Below are 11,557 nucleotides of genomic sequence, written 5' to 3' on the forward strand. Positions count from 1 at the left end.
CTAACAGAGAGCCATAGCTCAATTGAACCTGTGATCCCCTTAGCTCTCAGCAGTGATGATTTTATGGAATTTTTTACAGATAAAATTCTTGAAATCAGAGATAGAATTCATCAGCTCTTACCTACATTAGACAATAATCTACTGAATACATCAACTCTTGAATCATCTGGAATCATTCTCACCTTTGAATCTGTCAGAGCGAGCTTCTATAGTCTCATCATCCAGACTGTCAAACTGTCTATTAGACCCAGTCCCAACTAGCCTCTTATTTTTTTTACTTAGTTGAGCCATTCATTCTAGATCTGATTAATTTGACCTTATCTTTGGGTTATGTACCTCAGACTCATAAGACCACAGTCATCAAACCCCAGCTTCAAAAGCTGAATCTCTATCCAGATGTTTTGGCCAACTATAGACCCATAATCGAACCTTCCATTAATTTCTAAAATCATTGAGAAGGCAGTAGCAAACCAAATACACAACTATCTGCATAGGAACGGTCTGCTTGAAGAGTTTCATTCAGGATTTAGAGCCCAGCACAGAAACAATGCGATGTTACGGGTAGGACCCAGATGCAGGAGCTGGAAAACCAGGTAGGTGGGAAAAAAAAAGGACTTTACTCACGAACTGACAGAGCAAAAAATCTACAGGGCATGGGCAAGACAACTAGGCAGGGCATGGACAAAATGACACTTGGCAAGGCATGGGCTCAGGAACACAAAACGGCTGCGGCGGCGGCCCAGCCGGGACAGGGGCGCGAGACGGCTGCGGCGGCGGCCCAGCCGGGACAGGGGCGCGAGACGGCTGCGGCGGCAGCCTGGAGGTCCGCCACCGTTGTTCCTCCAGTAACTGCAGCGCGGATGACAGCCGATCCACTGCTGCCATACACGCCTCATGCATAGCCACCTGGCGGGAGAGCTTGGGATCCAAAAAGTCAAGTTCCGGGAGCTGGGGAACCGCAGGCTGAACGGACAGCCGCACGGTCCCCAGAGCAAGCACCGACTCCGCTGGGTCCATTGGCGGTTGGATCATTCTGTCAGGGCGAGGGGGAAAACGCGATGAGCGTGTTGCGGGTAGGACCCAGATGCAGGAGCCGGAAAACCAGGTAGGTGGAAAAAAAAGGACTTTACTCACGAACTGACAGAGCAAAAAATCCACAGGGCATGGGCAAAACAACTAGGCAGGGCATGGACAAGGCATTGACAAAATGACACTTGGCAAGGCATGGGCAATGCAACAACACGGCGACGCGACAATGATCCAACAAGGACAAGACTGAAAACAGGACTTAAATACACAGTGGTAAACAAGACACAGGTGATCCACATCAGGGCAGGGAAGACAATCAACATGGGACACAACCAGGAAGTAACATAACCGGGAACATGAAGGGACCAGGACTACAAAATAAAACAGGAAGTGACATGGACAGAACACTAACACCAGCTTTAACCCAAAACCTGACAGATATTCTCTAAAAGGTAATACCTATGCTCACTTAAATTACATTTGTGTACTTTACTAATTTCTCACTATCCTGTTGATTAAACTCATGTCATGTCAGTAATATATTCGTTTTGCCTGAAAGGGGTATAAAACTAAGCTTATGTGAGTAAAGTGAACTGGAGTGAACGCAGCACATGGCTTTGCACATCCTCAGTAGAGCAGGACTTTCCAGCAACTACGTGGACAAACTTTTGGAAGAAGAAGCAAGCTTTTTGAGTCTCTAGGTAAGTTATTCAATTTCACTGAGTATTTAAATTTTTCAGTTATTATTTAATTATTCACAACTGAACGTTAGCAGGGCATTTTTCTATACATTGTGATACCTGGCGGGCTAATGCGAATGTTAGCTAATGTTAGGCAGGTTAGCTAACACGGCCATGCTGAAAGCCTCTGCCCAAATTCATTCACTTTATGGTTAATTTGAAATGCTAATTTGATGTTGCTACAAAATTAAAAAGAGTGGCAAGCAGAGAAAGCGCACACAGTTTCAACGCGGAGGCGCGATGTGCACGCATATGCATGCATGCACTGATTATTTTTAAGCAGAGAAAGCCCACATAGGGTTCCCACACAGAGCTGCGACGTGCACGCGCTTTGAACTTTTCTGGGGTTAAAATGTTGATTTTAGACAAATTATAAAAGAAAATTAATTTGTGTCTGAGATCAAGTTATTTATACTGATCTGAGTATTTCATACTGTAAGATAGTGGCGTTTAATACCAGTACTGGTAATAAATAGTTATCACAAAGGAAATGTGTGTATGTGTGTTTTTATGAGATACCTTTTACCACAGGTGTCTGTACGGTATTTAAATCCACAACTCTTTTTGTGACTTTTCTAGCTGAGGAGCTGCCTTTGTGGCTTGAAGATTGACTACCAACTGTGATGCAGTGGACATGTAAGTTTTGCAACTTTGCATGTGAAAAAAGAGGGCCACTACTTAAACATTATAGATTGAAACATGGCGGTTACACAAGAACGCCACCGTTACCATATGTTCATAAAGAGTGCCTCTGCACATTTAAGTCCTTCAATACACTTAAGGTACATCTATCAAGAGCACACCCCCAAAAGGATGATCATCCAGATGATGCTGTGGAAAATGTATTTCAATGTCAACTTTGTGACTTCAAAGTTCAGAAAAAGATTTTTTTTTTTTTTCCCCACATTTGCGTACACACATCTGGATGCACCAGAAAGTGCAGTGCCCCTACCAGGATTGCAATTTTGAAACCAGCATCTATACTACATTTAATGCCCACAAAAGCCAGAACCACAATGACGATCATAGTCAATTGCAGTTCAAGCCAGGAATTTTAACACCTACTGAAACTCTGGTTGAAGTTGAAAATGAAAATGAAAGAGATGTTCAAGACATAACTGATTTTCAAGAAGAAAATCTATGTCTATGTAACTGCAATCTCAGAGAGCAATGTCATTCTGAAACACACTCAGAAAGGCGGTTTGCTATCGACTTCGTCAAGAAGAGCCTCTTACATGGTAAAAGAATTTAAAATTGTGGAACCTGTTGAGTTTGTTACAGATGAACACAAGCAGTCAGTTGTCTACATACCTGTCCTTAAAATGCTCCAGACTTTGTTAAACAAATGGAAAACGAAATCTTGGACAAGGCTCTCACAGTAAGCAGTGGTGATATGCAAGGATATAGGACTTTCAGGGATGGTTCACATTTCAAAGAAAATTCTTTACTGGGGGAAGACAATTTTAAGATTTTTTTACATCGATGATTTTGAGGTTGCAAACCCTCTTGGGACCTCTAAAAACGAACACAAAATCTGTGCAGTATATTGGATACTTGCAAATCTTGCACCAAAATTTTGCTTGTCTCTCAACTCAATACAGTTAGCTCTTCTTTGTAAGGCAAACATTGTCAAGGCATGTGCATACTCTGAAGTCCTTCGTCCACTCATTCAGGATCTAGTGCTTCTTGAGAAGCATGGTGTGTATCTGAAAATATTGTGTGCAAGTGTCAAGGGAACCATTTTGTATGTTTCAGCAGATAATTTGGCTGCTCATTCATTGACAGTTTTGTCTCTGATAAGATTTGTCGCTTTTGCATGGCTACACGGCAGGAAATACAAGATCACAAAGTTAGGTCTGGACACTTCGTCTTGAGAACAAAACCAGACCATGATCGTCAGGTTTGTGAAGTCCAGCATGATGCCCAGATGGCAAAGCAATATGGTGTGAAACAGAGCTGTCCTTTAAATGATCATTTGGAGCACTTTCATGTTGTTGCCGGTTTTCCTCCTGATATCCTCCATGATTAGCTTGAAGGTATTGTTCCGTCTGAGTTGGGTCTTTGCATTCATGACTTGATTTAAAAAAAGAAGTTCTTCACACTTGAGATGCTGAATAGTGCCATCAAGGAATTTCCCAACACACATTCAGATAAAACAAACCAGCCTCAGATAATTGCTAAAACATTCCAGGCCAAAGGGACCATTGGAGGTAATGGTCATGAAAACTGGAGCCTGATCAGACTGCTTCCCCTGTTAATTGGGCATTATGTCCCCGAGGGGAATGAAACATGGGAAGTCATACTGTCCTTGAAAGATGTGGTTGAGTTGGCCATGTCAGAGGAGTCATGCCACTATCTGGATTTCAAGTTGTCAGAGCATAGGACTTTACTTCAAAAGGCATTCCCCCAATACAGACTCTGTCCCAAACACCACTACTTGAGCATTATCACCATCTGATTCAAGTATTTGGACCACTGGTAGATGTGTGGACGATGAGGTTTGAGGGAAAGCACAAATTCTTCAAACAAGTAATTCGTGGAGCCTACAATTTCAAAAATGTTCCTCTGACTTTGGCTGATAGACATCAGAAGATGATGGCTTACCATTTAGATTCAGCTTCTTGTTTTAAACCAGCATTGGAATTGAGCAAAGTGAAGAGTGTCATGGTTTCTTCCTTTCCAGATAGCGTGCAGCAGCATTTGTTGGCAAAATCACCACAAAATACAGTCCTTGCAGCACCATCTGTTACCATAGATGGTATTAAGTATGCAGTTGGTTCATTTGCAGGCCTTCCAGAATTTGGGCAGATTGAGCAGGTTTTGGCTGTGGATACCAACATTTTGTTCATTTGTAGACAGATGTTTGCATGGTATCATGAACACCTCAGAGCTTATGAAGTCATCAAAAGTAGCTCAAGCATGCTTGTAACAGAGTTAGAAGACTTCAATGATATCTTTCCCCTCTCTGCCTACAGAGTGAAAGGCCAGCTCTTTGTTACCCTGAAGCATTACATTTTGTGCTGATGTCATATTTAATTCTTTCAGAACCATGGACCAGTCCTGGCCAGTGAGGGTAGTGGGTGGCAAAAATGATATCCGAAAAGTAACTTTCCATGCCAGACCTAATAATCTGGAAGAACTCATAAGCAAATTCAAAAAACAATTCAGTCTGCAGTATGACTTCATGCTTCACTATGAAGACCCAGAATTCAACTATGCTGTTTGCAACCTCACGGATATGAGTGACTTGCCTGATAGACCAACACTGAAGATTGTCTCTCTCGATAATGTAATGTTATCCTCTGCCAGTACAATATCTTCAGGTGAACTGTCTACAGCTAATTTGTCTGACACTGAAATACTGCCACACGCTGAGAAGACCTCATCACTGACCTCACGTGACCCATGGCCTTCTACATTCGAGGTGCCATAATTCTCTGTGGATATTGAATATAGGCTGAGACAGGGAAACCTAATTTATATGAGAGATGGCACACGCATGTCAGTTTCAAGAGACATGAGCAGAAGCTAGCTGAGGAGATGTACAGGTTCTTGGCTTATCCACAAGATGAACACTTCACCATAGTTGCTGAGGTACTGATTGGTAAGCATCCTTGCCTTGCTGAACCAGGATCAACCACGGGTTGCTATGGATGGAAGAATAGTCTAAAATTCAAAATGGGTAATCTCCGTTCTAAACTTTGAAGATGTGGAATTGCAGATGTGTCAGTCAACAGTAGTAAGAAAACATGGCAAAACACAGATAGTGTGCCACCTGGAAAAAAACCTGAAGAGACCCAGGAGAAGTGAGACAAACTTCCTGCCAAATTTTCCCCACGGTCAGGATGCATCATCACTTGAAAGCTTTAGACAGATGCTTGAAAATGAAATGAAGAAAAGGTCACCAAATGCAGTGCATGTGAATCAGCTGATGAGCCAGACCTTCTCACTGAGACAAAGAAATCGTGGGAAACCAGCCTTCTGTGAAACTGATGTTGGAACGCTGGCCAGCTCTTTTCAGAAAACAGGTAAGCAAACAAGTATATTAAATCAATACATAAGAAATGACCACAATAACTTGGTGGATGTTTATTAACTTGGTACAAAATATTGTGTTTGTGTTCTGTTTTGTCTTTGAAGGTTTTTGCAGAATTCACAAGAGTAGCAAGCAAAGATCTTGAGCAAGACTTTTTTGAGTCCTTGGACCGCCATACCCCACGATTCCTTGAGATCTTCAAATCTAAAAAGGGAAATGTTAGAAGGACACTTGCAGAGATCATTGCACAGGTTGAAACAAGGATAAGAATTTCTTCTTATTACTTTTGTGTAAAAGCAGGAAAATGTGCAAAGTCTTCTTTGACAGTGTTCCACACACACACACGCACACACCTTCTCCTTTTCCAACCCCATCTGACTTTTGTCTTTATGATAGGCAAAGCTAACCAAGCTAAACAGCCTCATAATTACTGTACAGACGGTATGTAAGTTTCGCCTTTTTTTTTTTTTTCCCCTCCCCCACTGGTAGACAATGATGTCATAGCCATGAGGACTGCTGTCCTGCGATGCCTCCCAGTTTTTCTCTGTGATGATGGGAGTGATTTTTTTCCAAAGTCTGCTTTGTAAGTATTGCCTTATTTGGTATGTTGAAGGTTCTGCACCGCAAAGACAAAATCTTAACCTCAGTTTTGACCTTTCTTTGTATATGCAGGATTCGGATGCCACTGTGGATTTCACACAGGTTCCTGTTGGAGGAGTGACTGTTATACCTGAAGAGAGTCAGCAGCCAGGTCCAAATGTCCTGCACCTTGAACCATCCAGCATTGGTATCATACTGGAAGGTAATCTCATCATGGATGACATTGAAAGCCACGCGCAAGCTATTTGCCTCATATTTGGACTAATCTATGCTCTTCATCTAGATTATCCTAAAAGTCTTAAGAACACCTTTGACTTCATTCAGAGGGTGATGCTCAACTTAGGTGTAGGTAACCTGAGGCCAAAACTTCAGAGGTTGAAAAATGTGCTTTTGCAGTAGATTAGTTGCAACTAATAACCACTGCAAAATTCTTAGTTAGTCACTGATCTGAAATTATTTTCGTGAATATTTACTTCATTTCCAAAAGTTCTATGGCCATCAACAGCTTACATTAGAAGTGTAAGAGGATTTTGTACATGATGGAGTTAGGATATCTGTCTTGTTAACATGTTGTTGTGTGATGTGATTGACTAGTTTGCAGCCAGCAGAATACAGGTAGCACAATGTTAAGAGCTACAGTGTAATCTTGTTTATTACAGTTCAATACATATAGTGTGACATAAGTGTAAAATGTTTAATTTAGTTCGTAAATTGACTGAAGCTTGAAAATGTAAAGTCAGTGAGAAAGATTTAGTTTTAATATTTCTGGATTTTTTTGAAAAATATTATTTTATATATTTTATTTTATAGCTGATATTTTTTAAGTCTTAAAACTGAATTTTTTTTATTTTTTATTTTTTATTTTTTTTGATCGTATGATTTAATTTCTCCACAAACACTGACCTGGGTCACAATGGCAATTTTGTTGAAATAAACAATAATCCTACAAACTAATCATTCTTTGTTGTGCTTACTTTATTTAAGGCAATTGGTCTCCTAAATTCTATTGAGTTAACACAACTGTTCATTTAAGTCAGACTCACTTGTTTTACTTCAGTTGGTAACACTTAAAAATGGCAAGTGAATTAATTGTTCTTTCTAAGTTGGAACAACTTTACCAAATTAAGTAAATACAACAAAATTTAAAGTAAACTCAACTGGAACATACAAAGTAAACACAACTTGAGACTTTATGTTTACTTACCTTTTTCAAGGCCTTTTCCTAGATTTTTTTTTTTTAAGTAAGATCAACAAATCAGATTTTAGAGTGTAATGGCTTCAGACAATGGATCAGCCTACATACTTCTCCTCTTAGATCTCAGTGCTGCATTTTCGACAACATAGATCATAACATTTTACTACAGAGACTGGAACATGAAATTGGCGTTAAAGAAACTGCACTAAGGTGGCTCCAATCCTATTTAACAGTTAGACATCAGTTTATTCATGTTAACAATAGCTCCTCCTCATGCACTGTAGTCAGTTATGGAGTCCTGCAGGGTTCGGTACTTGGACCAATCCTCTTCACTCTTTATCTGCTTCCTCTAGGCAACATTATCAGGAAACACAGCATCAGCTGTCACTGTTATGCAGATGAAACTCTGCTGTATTTATCAATGAAGCCAAATGAAGTCAGTCAGAATTTTTTACACCTTAACTCGAACACAACTGGAGTTATTGTACTTGGCCCTAAGCACCTCAGAGAAATCCTATCTAATCATCTAATCAGTCTGGACGACATTACTCTGGCTACCAGCTCCACTGTAAGAAACCTTGGAGTAACTTTTGACCAGGACATGTCAGTTGTCCCTCACATAAAACAAATCAGTAGGGCAGCTTTTTTCCACCTGAGAAACATTAGGGAAATTAGAAACATACTCTCTCAAGAGGAAGCAGAATTACTAGTCCATGCATTTGTAACTTCTAGGCTGGACTACTGTAACTCTTTGCTATCTGGATGTCCTAACAAATCTCTCCACGGCCTTCAGTTGATTCAGAATGCTTCTGCACAAATATTATCAGGAACTTGGAAAAGAGATTACATCTCTTCTGTGTTAGCTGCTCTTCATTGGCTGCCAGTAAAATACAGAGTAGAATTTAAAATCCTTCTGTTAATGTATAAAGCTGTTAATGGCCAAGTTCGGTCATATCTCAGAGAGCTCATAGTTCCTCATTGTCCTAGTAGGGTACTCTGCTCCCTAGATGGAGGTTTAGTTGTTGTTCCTAGTGTCACGACTCGGCAAGGACTCAGGACCCAGATGTAGGGTTCAATAACAGTCTTTATTTTAACTTCCAAGGAGCTCCAAGGTCGAGACAAATAAACCGGCTATGAAACTAGCTCTATCTATCAAGGCTATAAAAATAGCAAAATAACAATCACTCCACTAAATGGAAGAAAATACAATGGATTATTTAAACTTATTCGTAAATGAAAACCACTCTAGCTACGGAGGAAAAATGGAACTAGAAATAAGAAGGTAACAAACAGCAGAAAACACTCCAGAAAACCAGAGGCTCAACAAGGTAAGTGAACAAAATTCACTCCACATGGAGGAAACAGTTTTGATTGATTTGAGTGAATTCATAGCCTTTCTATGAAACTAAACTAAGGTATAAAACGTATAACATATTTGCTGTGGCAAAAGGCTGGGCTGAACGCACCGAGACGAAACACACTGGCACAAGACATAGGGAGATACAGGCTATTTAAACCCAGGGTAAGGGGAACAGGTGGAAACACTTAGGGGAATCAGCCTGAGACAAATGCGGAAGGGCGAATGACCTGAAATGGCTGATTAAAATACAATAATTATATCCACAAAGATAGCTTAGTCAGTATGTCTCCATGTGCCTCTATTTGTCTCAATGGATCACTATGATCTGATAAATAAGGTTTGGTGTTATTCTTACCCTCTGCAGTGTGTTTTGACAGTGCCCCAGTCCTCTCCTTCACTCTGCCCTCAGTAGATCAGTTTCCCTCTACCTAGTCCCCATTAGGTCATGGGATTTATCTGTGGCATAGCTCATCATGCTGAGTGACAGGAACACTTGGGTTCCTGGCACCAAAATAAAGGCCAGTGCTTTGACTGAGAGACCATTCTCCAATAAATAAGGGGGTCCCACCTCTGTTTGCTTCTTCTATATCTCTGTTCTCCTGAGGCTCTCGTATTCCTCGCACCCCCTTGGGCTCCTCTCTTGCTAATCCTGTCTTGGCTTGGCTCCTCTTTTGAATTTGCCTTCCTGGCTGACTGACCTTCTTTTACCACTCTTCACTCTTCCCATGGTAATGATGCAAGGTCCTTTCTAAGATGTCGTAGAATGGACAAACTGAACACCAGCAGACTTGATGCAATGTCTCCCTTCTATTTTCTGTGAGCAATGAGCCTCATGTTGGCATCATCTGCTAACTTGGTTGTGTTGCTGGTGTTGCAAAATCAATAAACAAAGGAGTTTAACCACTCACAAAGTTACTTTTCCAGTAACTGGGCAGTGTTCAATGAGTCAACCTGGCATAAAACAAACACAAGCTAAAAACAGTACTGTTAACCTTTGTACACAGAAAAACAGATTTGGTTACTCTCTCTGTTAGGCTTTTGTATGTGTTAAGGTTGTTGGTCAGCCACACCAGGAGTTGATATCAATTTTAGTAGGTTCACACATGCTTTAACACATTACTCGCCCTGCATGCAACTAACTCCCCCCTCCAACATGAAATGTGGCACCAGCAGTCATTTTGTTTGTCGTCTTTGGTCACTGTCACATGCACACATAAGCACACACACACACATATGCACACATATATGTAAATAGACCATATTCGAATAGTACCTGTGTGTTTGCCTGTTACTGTCTATCTGATGTTGCACAAGAAGGAATATTGCCAAACTCTTCTCTGCAGAACTCTGAGTATAATCAACTTACAGTAACAACTACAGCCAAATTACCAAATTAAATTAGAAGGATTCAGAGATCCAAATTAAAAGTATTTTATGTGACTGAATTTGGTTATTATGGTGGTGCCCCGAGGTTTACTTTGATATTATTTAAAGTTATCATAATATTTTTATTATTAATACATTAGTCAATTTGTGATAGCCAATCACCAATGAACTACGAGGCTGACACAATTGGTTCCCCGTCTAAGTTCTATCACAACAACATTAAGTATGGGGGCTTTTGGGAGGACTGGTCAGTACACTCCAAAAAGTGACAGATGAATGTAGTTTGGATGAAATCAATGTTTTCTGGTAAAATTACATTTTTCATTTTAATTTTTTTTCATTAACACAACACAGTTTCATTACCTGCAAACTTCCAGTATCGGTCCCCGTGGTGGACTCTTTAACTATTTAACGATAAGCTCTGTCATACAGAAAGGTTTTAAGCCTGGTCTTGAAAACTCTGAAAGTCCTCTACTCTTTAGCTATGAACCATGCTTCTTAAAAATCACAGTTTCTCCCAGTTCTAAGCATGTGTACTGCATTTACTAGCCATGTTTTCCCGAAGTCTCTGTCTCTCCTAGCTCCTCTCCTCTCTCTCCCTGTCCTCATCCTGCAGGTGGTGACTCATCGCCATCCCATCTTCCTGCAACGCCTGCTGCTCCCTTATCCTCATGAATTCCATACTAAATCTCATCTCCATGAAGTTCATGCAGCATCAATGTTCCTGCCTACACGTCCCCCCCCCATGCCCCTCTCACTCTCTCACTCTCTCCCACTCTCAACCCAATCGGTCGAGGGAGATGGCCGCCCCCCCTGAGCCTGGTTCTGCCTCTTAAAGGAAGATTTTCCTTGCCACTGTTGTCAAGTGCTTGCTCTTCGGGGGATCTGCCGGGTCTCTTTAAATAATTTTTTAAAGAGTTTGGTCTAGATCTGCTCTATCCAATGAAGAGCAGCTAATACAGGAGAGATATGATCTCTTTTCCTAGTTCCTGTTAATATTCGTGCAGCAGTGTTCTGAATCAACTGAAGGCCTTTTAGAGATTTGCTTGGACATCCAGATAGTAATGAGTTACAGTAGTCCAGCCTAGAAGTTACAAATGCATGGACTAGTTTTTCTGCATCATCCTGAGAGAGGATGTTTCTGATTTTCCGATTGTTTCTCAGGTAGAAGAAAGCTGCCGGACAAACTTCATCTCCTCTCACACATCTTC

General features: G+C 40.8%; 1 long non-coding RNA gene across 1 annotated transcript; it reads left to right on the plus strand.

Annotated features, from left to right (window-relative positions):
• Window positions 1-1,348: 1,348 nt before the first annotated feature.
• On the plus strand, window positions 1,349-6,062 carry LOC115045308 (uncharacterized). Its single transcript, XR_003840872.1, has 4 exons — window positions 1,349-1,730; window positions 2,349-2,405; window positions 4,815-5,797; window positions 5,910-6,062. It is a non-coding gene; the product is annotated as an uncharacterized LOC115045308 (long non-coding RNA).
• The last annotated feature ends 5,495 nt before the right edge of the window (window positions 6,063-11,557 follow it).

This window comes from Echeneis naucrates, chromosome 6, assembly GCF_900963305.1.
Source record: "Echeneis naucrates chromosome 6, fEcheNa1.1, whole genome shotgun sequence".
Lineage (NCBI taxonomy): Eukaryota > Metazoa > Chordata > Actinopteri > Carangiformes > Echeneidae > Echeneis > Echeneis naucrates.